At 39.3% G+C, this 23,835-nt stretch overlaps 1 non-coding gene across 1 annotated transcript; it reads right to left on the minus strand.

The window, feature by feature from the left end:
- Positions 1-22,805: 22,805 nt before the first annotated feature.
- LOC117313127 (U6 spliceosomal RNA) lies at positions 22,806-22,910 on the minus strand. Its single transcript, XR_004527588.1, has one exon. It is a non-coding gene; the product is annotated as a U6 spliceosomal RNA (small nuclear RNA).
- Between the last annotated feature and the right edge of the window lie 925 nt (positions 22,911-23,835).

A 23,835-nucleotide genomic window follows, 5' to 3' on the forward strand; every position in this document is an offset into this window, starting at 1 on the left:
CACCATTTTACATTCCCACCAGCAATATATGAGGGTTCCAATTTCTCCACAGTTCCACACTTCTTACTGTCTATCTTTTTTATCATAACCATCCTAGTGGGAGTGAAGTGGTGTATTAGCTTATCAGGGCTGCTATAACAAATTAGCACAAACTGGGTGCAGTAAGTCTCCTATGTATGGACGAGTTCCGTTCCGAGAGCACATTCGTTAGTCCATTATTAGTTAAGTCCAACAAAGTTAGCTTAGGTGCCCAACAAACACAGTCGGCTGTAATAGATTTATAATACTTTTCATACAAATAATACATAAAAAACACAAAAAATAAAACATTTTTAATCTTACAGTACAGTACCTTGAAAAGTGCAGTAGTACAGTACAACAGCTGGCATACAGGGGCTGGCATCAAGTGAACAGGCAAGAAGACCTACTGACTGGAGGAGGGAGAGGAGGTGGGAGGTGGTAGAGCTGAAGGATCGTCAACAATAGGAGACGGAGGGCAAGCTGCAATTTCACTCATGCTTGACATTCATGACACAGGTTCTGATTCCTTGCTGGAACCAGATGCACGTTCGCATCTTTGAAAGTTCCCAATGTGAAGGTTCATATGTAGGGCACTTACTATAATTTAAAACAGGAGAAATTTATTCTGAGGTTGTGATAAGGAAAAGAATGAACAAACCAAGATTGTATTCAGGAAGGAGTATCACTAAAGATGAGAATAATTAGCTAGAAGGAGGAAGTCTAAAGTGACTCTTGGGATTCTTAGGGCAGTGAAACTGCTCTGTATGATACTGTAATGGTGGATACGTGCCATTATACATTTGTCCAAACCCATGGAATGTACACCACCAAGAATGAGCCCTGATATAAACTATGGACTTTAGATGATAGTGCAATGTAGTGTCAATGTAACAAATTTCTACTTTGGTACAGGGTACTGATAGTGAAGGAGGCTATGAGTGTGGAGCGGGGGGGGAAGGGGAATGGGTAATATTGGAACTCATAATTTTGCTATGAACACAAAACTGCTCCAAAAAATAAAGTTTATTTAAAATGAAAACACTGTTTAAATAATAATAAAATGACTCGTATTTGAGACTGGAGTGACTAGATACATGCTGTGACCCAATTTGGGCCAATCAGGGTCTTGCCTCCTGGAATTTGAACCTTGAAAAAGCAGTGAGCAAAGCAGTGAGGGCTGACCTACACTTCCACCATGCCTCAAAGAAACTGGCCTCCTACTTAGAACCCAGAGCTGCCCCAGTTTTTCATCCAGACAGAGCCTGGGGGTGAAGTAAGCGAGGCACTGACCTGGAGCACAAAATTTAAGAGGTGCTCCAAAAAACTCAGTAGTCAATATAAATAATAATTTAATGCAATATTTTTAAAAATCAAAATTCATGCAAATTTCCATGATGAACAAAATACCAAAATCTTAAAGATAGGATCAGTGTTACTGATTTTTTTCTTTTGCCTCAGGCTTCAATATGGCTTGAAATGGCACTACACGGTCCTGGTGGTTCACATTTTCCTTTTTTTCCATAAGCCAATCCTATCTCTCCAGTAATTCCTCCTTTCTGTAAGTTAACCAGAAAATGTCTCCTTTACTCACAACCCAAAACCCAACTGAGATGGACTCTGATATTATAAATAAATGTGACTGCCTGCTAATTCCTTGGCTACACGGATTCCAACTTACAATTCCAATTGATTGGCCTTCTATTGGACAGAGCCTATGTCATCCTAATGCAAAGCTAAATCTCACTTGACCTAAAGACTATTTGAAATCAGGGATAAAAAGCCACCAACTGAGAAAGACTCTCAATAATTATGCTGAGTGAAAGAATTCAGACAAAAATGAGTACACACTGTTTGGTTCCATTTATATAAAACTCCAGAAAATACAAACTAATCAGTAGTGACAGAAAGGCAGATCAGTGGTTGCTTGAGGGGAGGGGGTGAGGGTGGGCAGGGAGGGATTACAAAGGACATCAAGGGAACTTTGGAGCATGATGGATGTGTTCACTGTCTTGAAGGTGGTGTTGCATTCAGGTGTATACATATGTCAAAACCTACCAGAGTATACACTTTAAATATCTGCAGTTTATTGTACGTCAATTATACCTCAGTAAAGATGTTTTCAAAAAGCCACCAATTGGCCTTTAGACTTTGCAACTTTACTATAAAATAATTTTTACCTTTTGAAATTTTAAAAGTTTTGCTTGAATACTACATAAAATGTTTTAAATTGATGTTTCAGATGTTTGATATATTTGGCTTTTTCCATTTCTTCCTTTCTCTATACAGAAGTGGATTTATTCAGATAATTAGAAATTGTTCCAAGAGAATGTTTCCCTAAGGTTGCAATGGAATAGTAATTTAGTCTCTGAAGTGCATAACATCCCAACTGAGAGTGTGTGAAAAGTATACCGAATGTGCTGACTTCCTATTGAAAACCTCCTGTGTGCAGATGATTCTCAACTTTTGAACAGATTGTCTGCCCAAGATTTTTGCTCATTTCTAAGCTGTGTACTTCTCTCTTGGATCATACTTTCTCAGAGGAAAGATGTTGTACAAGCTAGATGCATCCGTAGGCACATTCCCCAAATCCTATTTGAGTTTAGCCACAAATCCAATCTTGAAAGTACAAAGGAATAAAAAATTTTTCTTGAAAAATAATTACTAGTGAAGAAGATAATATTTAATTATAATAAGGCTTTTTTCCCTTAATTTAACTTCAAAACTTGCCCTTGAAAGGAAGTACTTGTATACAGAAGTTGGAGGGATGGTCAATGGAGACTTCAGTGGAAATTCTGAAGGAAACGTCTAGACCCTTCCAAGGGCTTTAGAGACTAATAGGGGCCTATCATTTCTAAATCCAATTTCCTCATTAAATTAGGTAGGAACAGTTGATAAAAATGATTTTCCATAGTCACAATTCATTATTCTGCCTTGCTTTAGGTCTCATGGCCAGAGGTTCCTTCCCCTGGAATTTGGGGTACATAATGCTTCAGATCCTGACTGCTCTTTCTAGCCCACTTAATCAAATATAACATCCAAACCATAGGGCTTCCCTGGTGCCGCAGTGGTTGAGAGTCCGCCTGCCGATGCATGGGACATGGGTTCGTGCCCTGGTCTGGGATACCACATGCCGCGGAGCGGCTAGGCCCGTGAGCCATGGCCGCTGAGCCTGCACATCCGGAACCTGTGCTCCGCAACGGGAGAGGCCACAACAGTGAGAGGCCCGCGTACCGCAAAAAAAAAAAAAAAAAAAAAAAAAATCCAAACCATGGTAAAGAAAGAGGGCTGTCTCTTCTCATTTTTCCTTGCCCCTTCATTCTCCCAGCCCTAGTTTCCCTTGTATAATCCCAGCATAATCTGTATGATTTCTTAAAAGATTTTGCAGAAATCAGCGGGTTTCTTTCTTATAAATCAATGAATTTCTTTTTTCATTGTTTTACTTTGTATTTATTTTAAAGTGGTCAAGGAATTCTTAATCTGAAAACTAATGTTTTAATCTAAAAATGTTCAAAGATCTCTTCAAAGCCCAGGTTTGATCGTGGGACAAATGAAATAATAAATACACTTTGATTTATAATCAATGTAATCGATTTATAATGTAATTGGAATTCTGCAGCAGAAACTCCCCCACTCCCGGTTTAACTTTTTAATAAGACACTTCCATACTTTAAAAGTCAAATCAGAGACTTAAGAAAACTGGTGATAAAAGGGAAAAAAGCCTAGCTCAGAAACAGAGTGAACACCTTTATTTAAAAACAAAGAAAAAAGATAAAGAGAAATAAATTTTAAAATTAAGATAAAGAAAATTTTAAATAAAGCAAAAAAAAACCAATGATGACATTTACAAACAAATACATGCAGTTCATCCAAATCTTGCTGTTTTCAAGCATTACATATGTAAAGTACTTAGGAATGGCTTCCAGCTCACCGAAGGGAGAGTGCTTCTCTACATGCCAAATTACAATACTAAGGCAGATTGAGGGAGAAATATAATCAACCATTTGTTGATTATTTTTTTAATCATGTCCTCAAGCACCTACAGATGTAAGGAAGCATGAGGCCCCAGACTGGAGCTGTTTGCAAACAGCAGGATTGCCTGGCCCAAGAAACGGCGCTCGCTGTGTGCTGAAAACCATCCCTACACAACCGTGTTTGGTTAGCACCTATGCCCTGCTGAAATTGGCATAGCACATTCTCTGTGGGCATGCTGCCAGCCTAACAGATGGGCATGAATGTAGCCCTGCCAAAGAACCAGTGTGTGCAGTGAGCTCACAACTGTGGTTAGATTCCTTTCCAAGGATGTTGCATCTACTTAAGCTGCCCAGCAAAAAAATTTATGACTTACATGTCTTCAGATGGCATTAATGAATATGTAAATAATTCTCCAAATCAGTGGTTCTCAAAATGTGGTTCCCTGGACCAGCAGCATTGGCACCATTTGGAAGATGGCTAGATCTACTAATTCTCAGGCCCCACCCCAGACCTACTGAATCAGATACTCTGGGGGTGAGAACCAGCGAGCTATGGTTTAACAAGCTCTCTAGGTGATCCTAGTGCAGCTCAAGTTTGAAAACCACTGCTCTGAACAATGTTCTCAAATGTTCAGATGACTTGAGAAATTTTTTAAAAGACTGATGCCTATGTCTCAGGCCCAGAGATTCTGATTTAATTGGTATAGGGTACAGCCTGTGCCGCAAGAGTTTTAAAAATCTCCTCACTTGATTCTAAGGGACAGCAAGTTTGAGAAGCCCTGTTCTAACTACCTGGGATATGTGGAGCGGGCTTTGAGGAGAAATACTTCAGACCTTCTCAAATGCAGATAAGTCTTTATTGGAAGAACATTTGTATAGATCTTTGCATAAATAATTCTTTGGTTGATTGCTTTCAGTTCTTGGCTAAGATAGAGTTTATGTAATCTGGATTTTTGCAAATTCCTGTGTGCTCTGTGAGTCACTTACCTTCAAGATCACCCTCTCGTGCAGCACCGTATTGAAGTTTACTTCCAGTTTCAATGTGCTTTTTTTTTTAACATTTTAACCATTTTTTAAAATTGAAGTATAGTTAAATTACAATGTTGTGTTAGTTTCAGGTGTACAGCAAAGGGATTCAGTTATACATATATTCAGTTATATATATTTTCAGATTCTTTTCCACTATAGGTTATTACAAGATGTTGAATATGGTTCTCTGTGCTTCCAGTAGGCCCTTGTTGTTTATCTGTTTTACATGTAGTAGTGTGTATATGTTAATCCCAAACTCCTAATTTATCTCTCCCCCCACCTGTGTGTTCTTTTAATCTCAATGAACTCAACACCTTCTAATGTAATATCCCAAAACTCTATTCTACTGGTATCTCACGCCTCTGTGTCTCTTAAATACTGAAACCTTGCCTTTTTCCAAGCCAGGAAAAAATCTAATTTCAGAAAATTAAAACTTCAGATGGTCTAAATTGAGATAATAAAAAGAGGGAAAAAAGCCCCTTTAAGCCGCAAACTTACCCAGCACATTTAGTATTGAAGTATTCAACAAAGAAGGCAAGAGCAAGAAAACTTGAAACACCCATTAATTTGCTGTGCTTTCACTACCAGTGTCACATCAAGGCACCCGTAGGCATGATAATATTTGCACATTCCACTGGAGTGAATGGGAGAGGTTACTGCCAACTAGCCAGTCTGAGGGCAAGAGATCAGGATCTCACACAGACCAACTTCACTGCTGGGAAGCTCTGAATCAATGAAAACACAGATTCAAGGATGAAATCAATATAATTCTTTGGAAAATGAGACTTATCCAACAAATATTTGGTTTCCCTTCCATTTTTCAGCAACTAATCTGTTGTAAGATGATAGTGATGGCCCTTTGCACCACTCGGGACTCTGTTGAAGTCCATTTAACACTGAAAAGAAACAATGTTAAGGGGAGAAGTTAAGTGATGGGACTTTTTTTTCCTGTGGTGGAATCTCAATTTGGGCAAGTAACTTAATTGTGTTTTACCTCAATTTCCCTACCTATAAAATGGAGGAACGATAGCATCTGTCTCATAGGGTTGTTATGAAAATTAAGTGAGCTCATTAATGTATGGAAGCACATAGTAAGTCGTGATTAAGTGGTCACTATTCTTATTAACAATAGTTACATCTAACGATGCTGTTGTGTGGACCTATTCTTAGCGCTGGGCCTCATTTCCCTTGTCTCGGTCTCCCCTGGCCCCAACAGATGGACCTACTGAATGAGTGGCCATTCAGCGATCCTAACGGATGAACAGAACAGAGCACAGCAACAAACAGGGAATTGGTGAGGCATGCTCTGCCCTCGGACAACGAGGTTCCACTCTGCGTTCAGCACGAAGTCCGGCACCCTAGGAAGGTGTGCAGACAGGGTGGTTTTCAAGTAGAGTGGCACGACAAGCTTGGGGGATTGGAAATATTTGGAAACATTTCTGGCTGTGCGCAGCTGAGGAACGGTACTGGCATTTAGCCAGCGTTGCTCAGTGTCCTGAAATTAATGGAAAGCAAATGGCAACAGCAACCGCATAGAGAACGAATCAGAACAGGACCAGCCCCCAGTGTGATGACTGGGGCATAAGACAAGTCACCAGTACAGGGACTTGAGAACAAGAACTAAGAATGAGCAGCAACATATAAACTGAGGCCCATGGCAAGGAGGTTTACAAAGGAATACCCTCGAGGTGGGCACCTGAGGAAGGAAGGGGGCTATCTTAGTCTGTTCGGGCTGCTATAATAAAGCACCACCAGATGGGTAGCTTATAAACAAAAGAAATTTATTTCTCACAGTTCTGGAGACTGGAATTCCAAGATCTAGGCACCAGCATGGTCACGTTTTCTGGTGAGAAGCCTCTTCCTGGTTCATAGCCAGAGCCTTCTTACTGTGCCCTCACATGACAGAAGGGGCTAGGGAGCCCTGTGGAATCTCCCTGTAAGAGCACCAGTCCCCTTCATGAGGGCTCCGTCTTCATGATCTAGTCACCTCTCAAAGGCCCCACCTACTAATACTATCACTTTTTTTTTTTTTTTTTTTTTGCGGGACGCGGGCCTCTCACTGTTGTGGCCTCTCCCGTTGCAGAGCACAGGCGCCGGACACGCAGGCTCAGCGGCCATGGCTCATGGGCCCAGCAGCTCCGCGGCACGCGGGATCCTCCCGGACCGGGGCACGAACCCACGTCCCCCGCGTCGGCAAGCGGGCTCTCAACCACTGCGCCACCAGGGAAGCCCAATACTGTCACCTTTGTGGTTAGGATTTCAACATATGAACTCTGGGGAGACACAAACATTCAGACCAGAGCAGGGACAGAAGTAAAACTGGGCAAAGGGAGAAATCAAGCTGCCTCAGGTGACTCTGTGGGAAGTGCCGGAGCTAGAATAGCCCTTCAGAGTTGCCTCAAGTTGGGCCAAGATGTCAGTGTCTTTATATTCCCCATTGGTCAATCATTGGATATGGGCTGTCTCAGAAAGGGTGACCTCAGGCATGGCTGTTTCTCCTTTGTTAGGTCATTCATGAAGGGGCTGGCAACTGAAGGCTGTCTGCTGACAAGGCTCTTAGCAGCTCGGTTAACAAGATCCACTAAAGGAGGATCTGAATGCCGTGTAACAGGGATGGACAAAGTATGCAGAATAACATGGAATCCCAGTGGCCAGTGCCACAACACCATCTTCCAGGTCAGCTTTCAGCATGAGTGCCTTGATCAGACACATTCGTTCTATGTCCGGAGTTTGGTTGCTGGTCTACGAAGTAGGGAATTTGCACGTTCTCAGGACAATGCCTGCTTAGCCTTACTTGGATGGTCTGAAAGAGGGGATCAATCAGTAAAGCCATGGAACTCCTCTAGACTCCCGGGCAAGATGCTGATTGTCACACTCTCTGTTTTGTGTGCTCAAGCCCAGATATGGGCAGTTGACATGTTCAACCTTCCGGCTCAGTCCCACCCTGTCGTTATGCTAAAGAGAACCAAACATAACTATAATTAGGTTCTGCTTCTCTCTCCTTTCATCAGTCTTACCTGGAAGGGAGGAACAGCAGCCTTCTACACGAATCCCTGTCATAGATATTCAGTTTGAAGGAAGAGACTATTGACACCAGTTCTGGTTTATTCACTGGTCCAGCACTGCCTTGAATGTGTTTGTCTGGCTGGGACTCTATCAGTCTACCTAGTTCTGGTCAATCTATTTTTCCCAGGATTTGGACCATGTCCTGATCCCCCCCCCCATGCTGTCTAGGATCCTGTTTTCATGAGAACCAAAATGACATCAGCCATTGAGTATCATCAGCATAGCTACTGCTCAGGGAATCTAGCTGCAGGATCCCAGCTCCCCTTATCTGATACCTTAATTTGCATTTTGTGATTTGGACTTCTGGACCAGCTTCCTCAGAAACTGGTCAGGTCGATCCCCCCAAACCCTTGTTCCCTAAAAGCTTAAGCTTACTCTCATCTCCTCATAGACCCACACTGTTGAGGGTCCAGGACAACCACTGGCAAAATATATAGTCTATGACACCTTGAAGCCTCTTAGAAGGATGTCTCCAAAGTAGTCTTCAGGAATCAAATTGGTATAATAATTCTATTCTAGCCGTATAGAGATGGCCGACTTTAACCCACAATTTCCTTGGCCTCCTTTCTTCCCAGATCTCAGTCTTTCCCTCCCAAGGAGGGTCATTTTGCTTCATACATCAAGGAGTGTTCCTCGAAACATACCAACCCCTTTGCTAGAACATGGCTAAAGACATTGCTCAACATCCTAGACACTTTCCTGTGTGATTTGTATTCCTTATGCAGTTAATTGCACACAATCAATAGTCTAAACATTCCAGGCTATTTGGGATAACTCCAGCTCCCCCAAAACTCGGGGCAGTGGTTTTGTCCAGATAAATAATATCTTAGCCGTTTAAATAAAATAAATATCTTAACCATAAATAATACGTATACATGTATTATTATAACAGATATATTAAATATATGTACTTAACTATTTAATACCAATAATATAAGTAATATCTTAAAAATCTGATACCAATATTTTAAATGAATCCTAACTAATATAAATATAATTTATATAAATTATAAATAATAACCATTTACTACCAGTATTATTCATTCAAAAGGGACTCTGCACAAATTCATACAGACAGAGGTAGAGTAGTAGTTGCCAGGGGCTGCACAAGGGGACAGGGGGAGTTATTGTTTAATGGGTACAGAGTTCAGGATGATGAACAAGTTTTGGAGATGGGCAGTGTTTATGGTTGCACAACAACATGAATGTGCTTAATGCTTCTGAACCGTGTACTTAAAAATGATTAAAGGGGTAGATTTTATGTATATTTTACCACACGTTTTCAAAAAGGACTCTGGAAGCAGTAATACTTTTCTCTCCCATTACTCCTATTCTGGTTAGTTTGGTTAGAGAGAGACAGATATTCACTCAAGTTTGCACAATTAACGGCTGTTTATTATAAGACTCAGGATGGAGCCAGGATCTCATGGCAGTCAAGGAACAGGGACCAGACTGGACCAGAAACAGGGATCAGACTGTTCCCAAGGACCCTCGGGAACAAGAGCCATGACTCTCCTCTAAAGTGCTCCATTTCCACATGGCTCAGCCTCTCCCTGTCTCTGCTTCTCCTCAAACTTCTTGCTACTCCTCCCGCAAATGACTGGATTTCTCTTCTCTGTCTTCTCCTTCTCACAGCTTCCACTTAATTATTCTCATCTTTTTCACAGCTTAGCTTCCTCATACTTGGCTTTGCTCTTGGCCTCTATTCTACACTGTACCCCCCTCTATACTCCTTCCACATCAGTTCCTACTGTTACCCACTTCGTGTTTCAGTTTCCCAAATCAGATTCCTGCAAGCGAGCACATGATTGGTCCAGTTTGTCCCTCTTTGAGTAGTGCTTTTTGAGCCAGATCACCCTGCAAGCTGCTCTCCAGTCGATATTTTGGCCCCCTCTAGTGCAAGGCAGATTTATATGGTACGAAACATAGCCACCTTCATCTGCCTCTTTAGCAGAGGCGGTGGGTATAAAAGACACTGTGATAGCCACGTCCAGTAGAATCTCGTTTTCCATATCTTCTCTCCTTATGTTCTAGAATAATAATCCCTTTCTAGGCAGTCTTGGCAACTACATCTGGGTCAATGACATCTTTGACAGTATATTTCAGGAGCATCTCTACTATCTGATACAGCTGAAGACCAAATGACTGACCTAGAGATTATATTAGCAGTAACACCTGTAGAAGCCCTCCATGCTCTAGAGATCACCAGAGAGCATGCCTCAGGTGAACACACATGCAAAATCAGTTTGAAACATTTAGCTTGATTTTAGGACACATTTTTACCCCTGCTGTTTATGTTTACCCCTGTTAATTATTATGTGCCTAATGTTGGCATAGCATAAATCCAAAAACCCCTTTGGACAAATATATCATTTTTAATCAGCAATTATTTTTAGGTCTTGGTCGTTAAATCCTAATAACGTATCTAGTACATTTGGCCTGTAGCAAATGCACTAATTATTAATGTTTTAAATAACACATAACAATGTATTGTTCAGGCAACAGGCTAAGGAAGATATTCTCCCCACTTGGAGATACAGGAGACACTTCCTTGAGACATTAGCTCCTGCTGTCTGAGTCCTGTACAGCAGCCTGAGCTCATCAGCTAGCTCAACTCCAGCTCTGCAGGGCTTAAAGCTTCTGGGCAGGAGAACAGGCAGAAAAGCTGCATTGTGGGTGCCCCCAAGTGGGTACATTTTGATGTGCACGCCGAGGATTTTCTGGCCAGTAACTCTAGCATTAGGTCATGTCTGTGAAGCATTTTTAAAGATGGAAAAAAGCTATACAAAAGTGTGAATGTTTTTCAGCATGTACCTCTTATTATATAATATCTACTGAAACAATACTTAATATTTCAGGTTATCACAGATCATTTATTTTCTAGAAAATATCTTACGGGAAAATGTTCAAGTAATGCTGCCATATAAAACTGTGGAACTGAAGAGGGATGGACTTTAGTGTCAGACACAACTTGACTTTGAACACTCAGCCCCATATTAGTTGTGTGACCTTGGGCAAGCCACTTAACCTCCGTAATCCACAATCGTCTCATTTTCAAAATGGGACTCAGGAGTATTTGAAAGAGTATCTTATAGGGTCATGTTTTGGGTAAGACAATACTTATAGTGTAATAGGGACAGTAGCACATTAGAAGTGCTCAATAAATATCACTATTTTGTGTGTGTAAACAATATGGTTTGATGTATATATATATATATGCAAAATAAAATGTATTTATTGAGATATGTCAGGGAGCTCCCCAATACCTTTTTAATAAATTCCTTTCCTGCTCAGTCAGCCATAGGCAATTTCTGTTATTTATGATGAGAACTGAGTAATGTATATGGTTATGGCAGGAAAAAATGAATGAAATTGACCTGGATTCCTCAAAAATGTCAGTGTCATGACAGAGCAAGAAAGGCTAAGGAAGTGTTCTAGATGATAACAGATTAAGAGGCACAGTGACTAAATGCAGTAAGTGACTTTGGACTGGATTCTGTATTAGAGGGGAAAAATTCTCTAAAGGACCTAATTGGGACAACTGATGAAATTGAAATGTGGGCTGTAGGTTGAATAAAAATATTTTATTAATGATAGATTTTCTGAATTGATAACTGTGATTATGTAAGAGAATCTTCTTGTTCTTAGGAAATATGCACAGAAATATTAAGGGGCATGAGGCATGAAACCTACCCTCAAATGGTTTAGGAAAAATAAATAATATATATAACACCTGTGTACAGATGTGGATAGAGAGATATAGACATATCTATGTATAAAGACAACACCATACATACACATACACCATACATGTGCATGTGTGTGTGTATACAAACAGAGGGAATAAGAGAGAATATGAAAAAGTGTAGAAAAATGATAGAATTGGTGAGTAGGGTAAAGGGCAAACAGTAGTTCTCTGCACTCTCCTTGCAATTTTTCTTTGCTTAATATTTAAAGTTTAAAACTATAGCTTAGGGCTTCCCTGGTGGCGCAGTGGTTGAGAGTCCGCCTGCCGATGCAGGGGACGCGGGTTCGTGCCCGGGTCCGGGAAGATCCCATATGCCGCGGAGCGGCTGGGCCCGTGAGCCATGGCTGCTGAGCCTGCACGTCCGGAGCCTGTGCTCCGCAACGGGAGAGGCCACAACAGTGAGAGGCCCACATACCGCAAAAAAATATATATATATAGCTTAAATTTTTTACATAAAAATTTTAAAGATAATGAAGTAGTCCGCCAAAAAATATCAGCTAACTCTCCAGTACTTTGAGATAAACCCACAAAATTATTGCCAATTATTTGGCAAATAAATTATGCTATATGTTAAAGGAATGTCTTACACTCTAAAGAACATTAGAATATATTAACTAATTCTTTACAAAATTAAGAAATAAAGCATAAATGTTTTTCACGAATAAGAAAAATTTTGAGTTCAGACGGACCTTACAGGTCACCTAGAACAGGCTTCTTTCAAAGACAGAAATCATCCAAATTTCCTTAAAGATATATCCCCCACTCTAAATCCATGGGCTAAATCACTCTTGTATTCATTTCCTGATGGTTTAAAATTACCTATGACTCATTATTCTGAAAACTGTAATAAAGGGAAAGAATCAACAATTTCTTCTGCCTTTTCTGTCCTAACTAACACAAGATAATAAAAATAGTTGATATGGAAAAGTTTTTCTTTGTAGAATAATTCCAGCTAAGTGAAGAAGAAATAATAGAAAAAGAATATCGCCATATTTCAATCCTAATGAAATAATCATCAATGAGCACTAAACTTGTTTAGTAGGAAGCTGATGGGGAGCTTTATAATGGATAAATCAAGCTGAACTCATTGATCAATTTTAATATCAGAAAAAAGACAACCAGACATCATGTGCCTCCAAAATGGTGCACATAGGAAGTACACAACACAACCTACAAAAGCTATAAGAAGGAAAAAAAAAAAAATGACCAAGCCTCTAGGTCTATCTACCAATTTTCAGGAAATACAGAGTTCAAATGAACATGTTCAATGACACCATGAGGATAAAATTAGCAAAATCCAGATTATGGGAAACACTACGTAACAAACAACTGAGTTTCTTCAACTAATAAAGGCGAAAGAAGAGTGATGGAGAGTCTATAGATGAAAAGCGACTTAAAAGACATATAACTAATTACAATGTGTAGAACTTGTACAGAGTCTTAATTTCAACAAACCAACTAAAAAATATTATAATACAATCAGGCATATCTGAACACTGGCTGCATATTTGTTGAGATTAAGGAATTATTAAATATTGTAGGTGTGATAATGGTATTGTGGTTATGTTTTTCAGTAAAGAGTCCTTATACAGATTCATACTTAAACATTCATAATTTAAATATTATGACTTCTGGAATTTGTTTCAAAATAACATGAGGTAGAGCAGATAGAGGGGAAAAGGAGTAGATGAGAGGGAGAACAGAAGAAACGAGACTAACCACGCTTTGATAACCATTGAAGCTGGGTGATGGGTGGGAATTTAGTATACTATTCCCTTTGCTTTTTAATATGTTTGAATTTTCCGTTATAAATTTTTTAAATTTATTTACGTATTTATTTTTGACTGCGTTGGGTCTTTGTTGCTGTGCGTGGGCTTTCTCTAGTTGTGGTGAGCAGGGGCTACTCTTTGTTGTAGTGTGCAGCCTTCTCATTGTGGTGGCTTCTCTTGTTGCGGAGCACGGGCTCTAGGCGTGTGGGATTCAGTAGTTGTGGCATGTGGGCTCAGTAGTTGTGGCACTCGGGCTCTAGAGCGCAGGCTCAGTAGTTGTGGCTCGCGGGCTCTAGAGTGTAGGCTCAGTAGTTGTGGCACACGGGCTTAGTTGCTCCGTGGCATGTGGGGTCTTCTCAGACCAGGGCTTGAACCCATGTCCCCTGCATTGGCAGGCGGATTCTTAACCACTGCACCACCAGGGAAGTCCCTCCATTATAAAATTTTAAACACTATTTTTAAAAGATTGAGGTAACTGTGTGTTCACTGAAATTGAAATAATACTAACAGGTATTTGTTGAAAAAGCAAGGTATAATTTGGGGGGTTGTTTTATTATATTTATCATTATATATTATACTTATTTAGTTAAAATGTACATAATATAAAATTTTATATACAAATTTATATTAAAAATTATTTCATTTTAAAGTGTGCAGTTCAATGGCATTAAGTAAATTCACATTTTGTACAACAATCACCACTATCCATTTCCAGAACTTTTTCAGCATCCTAAAGAGAAACTCTGTACCGATTAAACAGTAACTCTCTATTTCCCTTCCCTTCAGTCCTGGTATCCTCTATCCTACTTTCTGTCTCTATGAATTTGCCTATTCTATGTATATCATATGATATTCATCCTTTTGCATCTGGCTTATTTTAATGTTTTCAAATTTCATCCATGTTGTAGCATGTATCAAAAAAATGTTTTGCTGAGATACAATATTTTTGTCATAATTTTTGTTTTATTAAAAGCTCACTTTTCCAAAGCCTGTTTCTTATTTTTTTTGGAATTGAGTATAGTTGATTTACAGTGTTTCAGGTGTACCTCAAAGTGATTCAGTTTTATTTATATACATATACATATATTCTTTTTCAGATTCTTTTCCATTATAGGTTATTACAAGATATTGAATATAGTTTCCTATGCTATACAATAGGTCCTTATTGTTTATCCATTTTATAGATAGTAGTGTGTATCTGTTAATCCCAAATTCCCAATTTATCCCTCCCTCCCCCTTTCCCCTTTGGTAATCATAAGTTTGTTTCCTATGTCTAAGAGTCTGCTTCTGTTTTGGGGGTTTTTTGTTTTTTTTAATTTATTTATTTTTGGCTCCGTTGGGTCTTCGTTACTGCGCGCGGGCTTTCTCTAGTTGAGGTGAGCGGGGGCTACTCTTCTTTGCAGTGCGCAGGCTTCTCATTGCGTTGGCTTCTCTTGTTGCAGAGCACGGGCTCTAGGTGCGCGGGCTTCAGTAGTTGTGGCATGTGGGTTCAGTAGTTGTGGTTTGCAGGCTCTAGAGCGCAGGCTCAGTAGTTGTGGCGCGCAGGCTTAGTTGCTCCGCAGCATGTGGGGTCTTCCCGGACAAGGGCTTGAACCCATATCCCCTGCATTGGCAGGCGGATTCTTAACCACTGCACCACCAGGGAAGCCCCCTGCTTCTGTTCTGTAAATAAGTTCATTTGTATCGTTTTTTGGATTCCACATATAAGTGATATTATATTTGCCTTTCTCTGTCTGACTTAATTCCACATGTAAGTGATATCATATGATATTTGCTTTTCTGTGTCTGACTTAGTTCACTAGTATGATAATCACTAGGTCCATCCATGTTACTGCAAATGGCACTATTTCATTCTTTTTTATGGCTGAGTAATATTCTAGTGTGTGTGTGTGTGTGTGTGTGTGTGTGTGTGTGTGTGTGTGTACCACATCTTCTTTATCCATTCATCTGTTGATGGACACTTAGGTTGCTTCCATGTCTTGGATATTGTAAATAGTGATGCTATGAATATTGGGGTGCATGTATATTTTCAAATTAGAGTTTTCTCCAGATATCTGCCCAGGAGTGGGATTGCTGGATCATATGGTAATGCTAGTGTTGGTTTTTTAAGGAACCTTCATACTGTTTTCCATAGTGGCTGCACCAATTTACATTCCCACCAACAATGTAGGAGGGTTCCCTTTTCTCCACACTCTCTCCAGCATTTATTATTTATAGACTTTTTGATTATGGCCATTTTGACCAGTGTGAGGTGATACTTCATTGCAGTTTTGAACTGCATTTCTTTAATAATTAAGCAATGTTGAGCATCTTTCCATGTGCCTGTTGGCCACCTGTATGTCTTCTTTGGAGAAATGTCTATTCAGGTGTTCTGCCCGTTCTTTTATTGGGCTTTTTTTTTTTGATATTGAGCTATATAAGCTGTTTATGTATTTTGGAAATTAATCCCTTGTCAGTTGCCTCATTTGCAAATATTTTCTCTCATTCTGTGTGTTGTCTTTTCATTTTGTTTATGGTTTCCTTTGCTGTGCAAGAGCTTTTAAGTTTAACTAGGTCCCATTTGTTTATTTTTGCTTTTGTTCCCATTATCTAGGAAACGGGACAAAAAAAACTATTGAAGCAATTTATGTCAAAGAGTGTTCTGCCTATGTTTTCCTCTAGGAGTTTTATAGTATCTGATCTTACATTTAGGTCTTTAATCCGTTTTGAGTTTACTTCTGTATATGGTGTTAGAGAAGTTCTAATTTCATTGTAGTGTGTATTTTGTTGTAGCATGTATTAAAATAATATTCATTATTTTTAAGGCTGAGTAATATTCCATTGTATGTATATACCACACTTTGCTCATCCATTCATTGTTGATGGACATATATGTTGGTTCCATCTTTTGGCTATTGTGAATAATGCTTCTATGAACACTGGTGTGAAAGTATCTGTTTGAGTCCCCGCTTTCAATTGTTTTGAGTATATATACCTAGAAGTGGAATTGTTGGATCATATGGTAATTCTGTATTTAACTTTTTGAAGAGCCATCACATTGTTTTCAACAGCAGCTGTACCATTTTACATTCCAACTATTGGTGCACCAGGATTCCAATTTCCTTACATCCTCACCAACAATTTTTTCCATTTTTTGGATAATAGTCATTCTAATAGGTATGAAGTGGTATTTTGTGGTTTTGATTTCCATTTCCCTACTGACTAGTGATGTTGTACATGTTTTTATGTGCTTATTGCCCATTTGTATATCTTATTTGGAGAAATGTCTATTGAAATCCTTTTTCATTTTTGGATTGGGTTGTTTGGGGGGGGTTGTTGTTTAGTTGTAGAAGTTCTTTACATAGTCTGAATATTAATCCCTTATCAGATAGATGATTTGTAATATTTTCTCCCATTCTGTGCGTGTGTCTTTCACTCTCTTGACGGTGTCCTTTGATGCATACAATTTTTAATGCTGATGAAGTCTAGTTAATCTATTTCTTGTTTTGTTGCCTGTGCTTTTGGTGTCATATCTAAGAAATCATCATCAAATCCTTTGTCATGAAGATTTTCTCCTATGTTTTCTCCTAAGAGTTTTATAGTTTTAGATCTTACACTTAGGTGTTTGATCCATTTTGAATTAATTTTTGTATTTGGCATAAGGTAAGGGTCGCACTATTTTGCACATATATATCCAGTTTTCCCAGCACTATTCATTGAAAAGAAGATACACATTTTTATTTAAGAAAATGTAAAACTATATTCATAAATTTGTATACTACTATGTAAAAATGCAGTGAAAGATTTAGAAAGGTATACACTATGTGGTTAATAATGGTTACTTTGAGAAGGAAAACAATATTGGGGAGGAGGATATATAAGAGCTATAATTTTTATTGTCTATACTTTTATACTGTTTAGATTTTTACAAGCCTGTAGTCATATATTATATAATTTTAGAAGGATAGTTTTGGTGGGGTTTTTTTTCTTTTTGTTTTTAAGAGAAAATTGGTTAGATGTCAAAGCATGGGATGTGTAAGCCAAGGGTCTATATTCTGGTACGCTAGAGGTCCAAATTAAATCAGAACTCCAAGGCAGGTGCACTGTAATGTGGCAAGGAATTAGCAGATCTCAGGGGAAATGCTGTTTGTCCAGATATCTTGGAGCAACAATAGCAAATAGAGACAGTTAAGAAAACTTGGTCCTAATTCTTAACATTCCACCTAGCCTGCCCCCTATTTATTTTGTTTTAACCTTCACTTGTATTTGCACAGCATATGTTTTGTTGACATATGTAAGAGGTAACTGAAGAGGTCCCTGTGAGCTTTGCCAAAGCAAAGCAGCCAGTTACAAAGAGGCTCTTATGCAATGGCTGTTTGGAGGATGGTTGTTTGGCCAGACCAGAGGATTTTAATAGCAGACTGAGTAGCAGGGTTCCAGAAAAAAATGAAAGCTTTTAACTTTACATTCATTACTATATATTTTATTCTAGAATTCTCAGCAAAGAAAATATCTATGGAAAGGAGTCTCACAATTATACATAATAAATAAAATGCTTGTTGAATGAATGAATGAATAACGTATGAATCTGAAGGACCAAAAATGAAGACAAGTAGACTAGGTAAGAGTAATATGGGAGTTCCCTTGTGGTCTAGTGGTTAGGATTCGGCGCTTCCACTGCTGTGGCCTGGGTTCAGTCCCTGGTTGAGGAACTGAGATCCCTTAAGCCGTACAGCCAAAAAAAAAAAAAAAAAAAAGTAGAGTAGTACTAGTGAGGTATTGGCCTAAATAGGGTAGTCTCAGTGGGGGAAAAGAAGAAAGGAAGGAATGTGTCTAGACTTAGTTCATAGTACCACCTAGATCAGACCTCTGAATAGTCAAAAAGTATGAATTAGGAAGCCTGTGACTTTTACTGTGCAATAAGCTATCAATGACCCTGACTCATCATTGAATTGACACTGGCCCACGTTTCCTGACCCTCCCTCTATTCCCTTTCTGGCCAACAGCCTATCATTAGTGATTCTCCTGTAGCTGCACTCTTGCTGCAGGTTTTCTAACCCTAAGAGCAACTTGGAGGCCAACCTGGAAAGCTATTTCTAGTCTTCTAGAAGTCACTGTGGTTCAGAAAGTATATTTTGTTGCTTTATGCTCAAGAGCATTTCAGCAGCACTGTTATATACCAGCTTCCTATATCTGCCTGCCTAGAGATATCAGTCTTCTCTTTTGATATACTTCTGTCCAGTTTCTTGGGTACCTGGCTTTTTTTCTGTCCTCCAGTAAGCTGGCTAGTATACCTACTATGCTCTTGGAGATCATGTCCTCTTCTGTCAGAGCACACCCCTGCTATTCATCTCCCAGGCCTTGTACTAAACTAAGATCCATAATGAATGGCCCATGCCACATAACACTGGGCACCTTGGCTGCCTGGATTCCAAAGTCAAGGCCCCATCCCATCTCCTTGATTTGACCCATGCCTGGAATCACCACAATTTGACCTCTGTATTAGTTTTCTACTGCTGCTGTAACAAATTACCACAAACTGGGTACCTTAAGAAAAAACAAACACAAATTTATTATTTTACTGTTTTGGAGGACAGAATTTTGAAATGGGTCTCACTGGCCTAAAATCAAGGTATTGGCAGGGCTGCATTCCTTCTGGAAGCTCTGGGAGAGAATCCATTACCTTGCCTTTCCAGATTTTGGAGGCTGCCTGAATCCCTTGGCTGGTGGCCTTCTTCCATTTCCTCAAAGCCAGTAACAGCCAGAGTCTTTCTCATGCTGTATCACTCTGACTCTGCTTCTAGGGTCATATCTCCTTCTCTGACTATCCAGCCTCCCTGTTTCACTTATAAGGACCCTTGTGATTACATTGTGCCTACCCAGATAATCCAGGATAATCTCTTCATGTCAAAACCCTTAACCTAACCACATCTGCAAAGTCCCTTTCACCATCTAAGGTAACATATTCACAGATTCTGGGGTTTAGGACATGGACATCTTTGGGGAAGGGCATTCTGCCTACCAAAAGCACCCTCCAAATTTATCTGAAAAAGTCACAGCCTTTGTATGGGGGAAGAAGTTACCACTTCAGACCCTGAGTTTAACCTGAACTCCTTATACCTGGTCCCTCCCTTCCAGTTCATTCCCCAGAGCTCTCAACATGCTGTCGTGCTGTTGATCAGATGAGGTTAACTGATGCTGATCAGACATAGGATGTAATGTAAGAAACACTAAGATATTTTGCCAAGAGGTTGAAAGATAGTGAGGAAACAGTGTAGTGGAAGGGTTTGATTGAAGTTAACTCTTGAGAAATTAAAATTGTTAGGATCTTAATAAAAGGATTATATACAATTTGCCAGTTTAGTTTTCAGAAAGGTGGACTATCTACCTGGTATATAATACATACCATATTGTTGTGTATTAGCGTACCCTCTGTTAATGTACCCATGGCCACAGGCCATGGGTTGAGCAGACCAGAAAGAGGAAGGTCTGACAATAAATCCTTCCTCCTAAAGCTGAGGTCCTTGCAATCTTGAAGTAGGCAATGGTTGGGTAAGAAGTGAGCAAAACCATGCTTTCCTAGCACGACCTATCTCCTGGTACATCAGTTTCACTGAAGAATAATAAAGGGGAGAATTAAGTAATTTAATTGGTAATTTAAAGCATTTTAAATTATCTCAATTTCTACAATAGAGTATCATATAAACATTGCAGGATTTTTTTAACATAAAATAGAACAGGGCCTTTTGAAAAGTTTCCCTGATCCTTTAAGGCTGTACTCCTATAGCGGGTCTGCTTGTATTCCTCAGCTGGTAGGAGTTCTCTGGTAGAACAAGCTGAGAGAACTCCCTTAAATGGTCAAGAAAGGCAGATGGAATCTCACCAAAGAACAACCTGGAGCAACTGGTAGAATCTGCAGTTCAATAACCTGTGTCTACCATGAATATATGGCCATTCTCCTGAATGATTGACCAGCCCCATAATACTGTATAAGACTGAGCAGAAAATATGACCAGATAAAAGAAGTTCCACGTGTGACTTTCCAAACTGGAATGTTCTCATCACAATGAGGGAATAGGACCCTCTAAATTAAAGATTTTATCTACTATGAACTTTGCTTTTCCTATAGCTATTGACCACTGGTGTTTTTCTGGCCATGTTTTCCACTTCAAGTTCAAATACAAGTTGCTATATTTAAAACGTACACATTTTGCTTATGCTCTCCTCTAGTTCAAATCAAGAAAGGCAATTTCAGCAAGCCCTGTAACTTAATCCTTGAGGTTTAAATGAACCTTAAGGTTTATAGACCCCATTTTGTGAAATGTGTCTCCTTGATATTTTGCCTCTGAAAACAATGCTTCCCTTAAAATTAATACAGAGCCCTCACTACTTTAAGCCAAGTTCCCTGGCTTGGGGACATGACATAGGAAACTAACCTTGGTAGTAAAGCCCATAGATCAGAAATGCTTAGATAGGTGAGATTGGTAAGGAAAAGCCTGAGACTATTTGTCTGAACAAACTGGAATAACTGACTAAAGTAATGGAATAACTGACTAAAATCAGTGATGTAAGAGGTGGCCAAGGAGAGTGACTCGTGCCGTGTAACCATATTATTCTTACACAGAGCCACGATAATCCAAAGGTGGAAAGAAAACAAAGCATTACTCAGCATGGGGCACTTGTACCATATGGAAACCCTGTAATTCCCTAAATTGATGTAAGACCTTCATTTATCACATAGCACTAGGACTAGAAATATGACCCTTAAAGACCTCACTGAGGCTAGAGTAGCAAAAAAATTGATAAGCAAAAGTCCTCTCAAACATTTTGTTAGTGTTGTGAAATCTCTTATCTCTTAACAGTAAGTTCAATATCTGGGTCCATTGATTATGAATGGATTTAATTTCTCGAAGGAGAATAAAGACTTACATTTGCATTTGGTTGTCTTAAAATATAGCCGAGGGAATTCCCTGGTGGTCCAATGGGTAGGACTCAGTGCTTCCACTGCTGTGGGCCCGGGTTCAATCCCTGATCAGGTAACTAAGATCCCACATGCCGCGCAGCACAGCCAGAAAAAAAAAAATTATACACACACACACACACACACACACAGCTGAAACTGACAATATACTTTCCTATCACATACAGGAAACTCCAGCCAACATATAGATAAGAAGGTATACACACCCACACCCACACCCACGTGACGCTTTAAAACAGGAATAGCCTTACCATGGAGAGGTTAGAGTTTGAATATAAAAGTACACCAAAGCCCATCACCAAAAACTGAAATTCAACATTTAATAATGCTTCCCTTTGGTTTCATTAATACAAGTGCCATAGAAGGGATAATATAATACATTTATCAATTATTATGAAGTATTAAAACTTTCCTAACATATTGGTTTTTTACATTTTAAAGTAATGCTTATGGTAACATATCAAATAATACAGAGGTATGTGAAGAAAATTTAATAGTTCCTTCCAACCTCATTGCTCAAAAATGTACTGAGTACCTATTAGTGGGCCAAGCAAGTTCTAGGCTATGTGGATACAGCAATAAACGAAACGAAGTCCCTGTCCTCATAGACTTAGAGTCTAATGTGAGCTACAAACAAACAAGCAGTAAATAATGCCAGGTAGCAATAACTGCTATGGAGAAATATAAGGTTAGGTAAGGGATCCAGGAAGGTCTCTCTTAAGAAGTGACTTGAGCAAAGACTTGAATGAAGTGGAGGTTAAACCATAAACATAAGGTGTTCCAAACTAAAGGAATGAAAAGTGCAGTTCTGTCAGGGGATATGGTTGGCAGGTTGCAGGAATAACAAAGAGGCTGGCGTGCATAAAGCAGACGATCTAGGAGTTGCTTGTCTTTTTATCCATTTGTAGGCTCTTTTTACTTACCAAAAGTAAATGTGTGGTTATGTTACCGACTAGATACAGTTAAATTCAGTTGTTTCATTTACTTTCAATTTGTAGGGATTTAAATTTTTTTTACTTCTATAAATGGTTTGCATGGTTCCAAATTCAAATCCAGAAAGCAAAGCATATTCAAAGAGGTTTAGCTTCTATTCTTGTTCTCTCTAATCTATTCCTTCCACCATAGGTAACCATCGATAAACCTTCTATTTTTTAAACACAGGAAATGCATTTGTAATTCTCTCCCTTTCTTAGATGCATTCACATCCCTCCCCACCTGTGAGGGAAATGGTAGCAAATTATTAAAACATGGAATACGTGATAAATTTGAGTGTCATCCATGCACAGGTGCCATGTTAGTCTTCTCTGTATCATTATAATTTTCGTATATGCACTGCTGAAGCAAGCAATAAGTTAGATTTTACATGGATAAGAGTTCAGAAGCTGGACACTGCCTGGAAAGAGATGGCTTCAGTAGGTGCCACCATGGAGAGCCTAACATAGCCAGGAGACACCAAGAAGGTACGAGGTGCCGGCAGAGAGAGTAAGTTGCCGAAGGATGGACCAAAGGCATTGAGAAAAGAAGTGAAAGTTTGACCACAGACAGACCTTGCCTACCTCACAACCCAGCCCAGGGCCTATTATGCTTCAGCTGATGTCCCATTCCTGCCAATATTCTATTGTATCATAGAACAGGTCAATAAAGGGCTTTACTGTTTTGTTTTTTAATGAATTCTTTAGGCACATGAGAATATACACACAGAATCCTTCTTAGGCACAGAAAAAATGTTTGTTTGAACAAATTCATGCCACAAAGCAAAAATATGTTCCTCAAGTTCTCTAAGTTTGAATTTTGCAGTATGAGCAAGAAAAAGAAATTCTAGAGGTCATTCCAATTTTTCCCAACAGCCTAAAATTTTAGTTAAAAGAGAAGAATAATAAAGTTTCTGCAAATTACTTCGAATATACTAAGTACCCTATTTATTACTGAGCAAACTTTACTGAGTGACTACTATGTTTAATACTCTACATTAGGTGCTGTGGAAGACATAAATACAAATTAGACCTAATCCCTGCCCTTGAGAATCTTACCATCTGTGCTAGTTAGTAATTTATGACTTCTCCACTAGAAATCCATCTTTCTATGCCTTGTTTCTGTTCTACAACTGGACCCAATAGGCATTTCTGCTATGACAACTGGCAAAATGTTAGGCTTGGCCAATAGAGGGCACTGGAAAGACACTGTGAGGCCAGAAGAGGAGGAAGGACTTTCCTTTCTCCTTCAGGTGGGTTGGCTTGCAGCAGAGGCCTGGTTGTGTTCACCTCGGCAATC

This window comes from Tursiops truncatus, chromosome 7 (genome assembly GCF_011762595.2).
Source record: "Tursiops truncatus isolate mTurTru1 chromosome 7, mTurTru1.mat.Y, whole genome shotgun sequence".
Taxonomy (NCBI): domain Eukaryota; kingdom Metazoa; phylum Chordata; class Mammalia; order Artiodactyla; family Delphinidae; genus Tursiops; species Tursiops truncatus.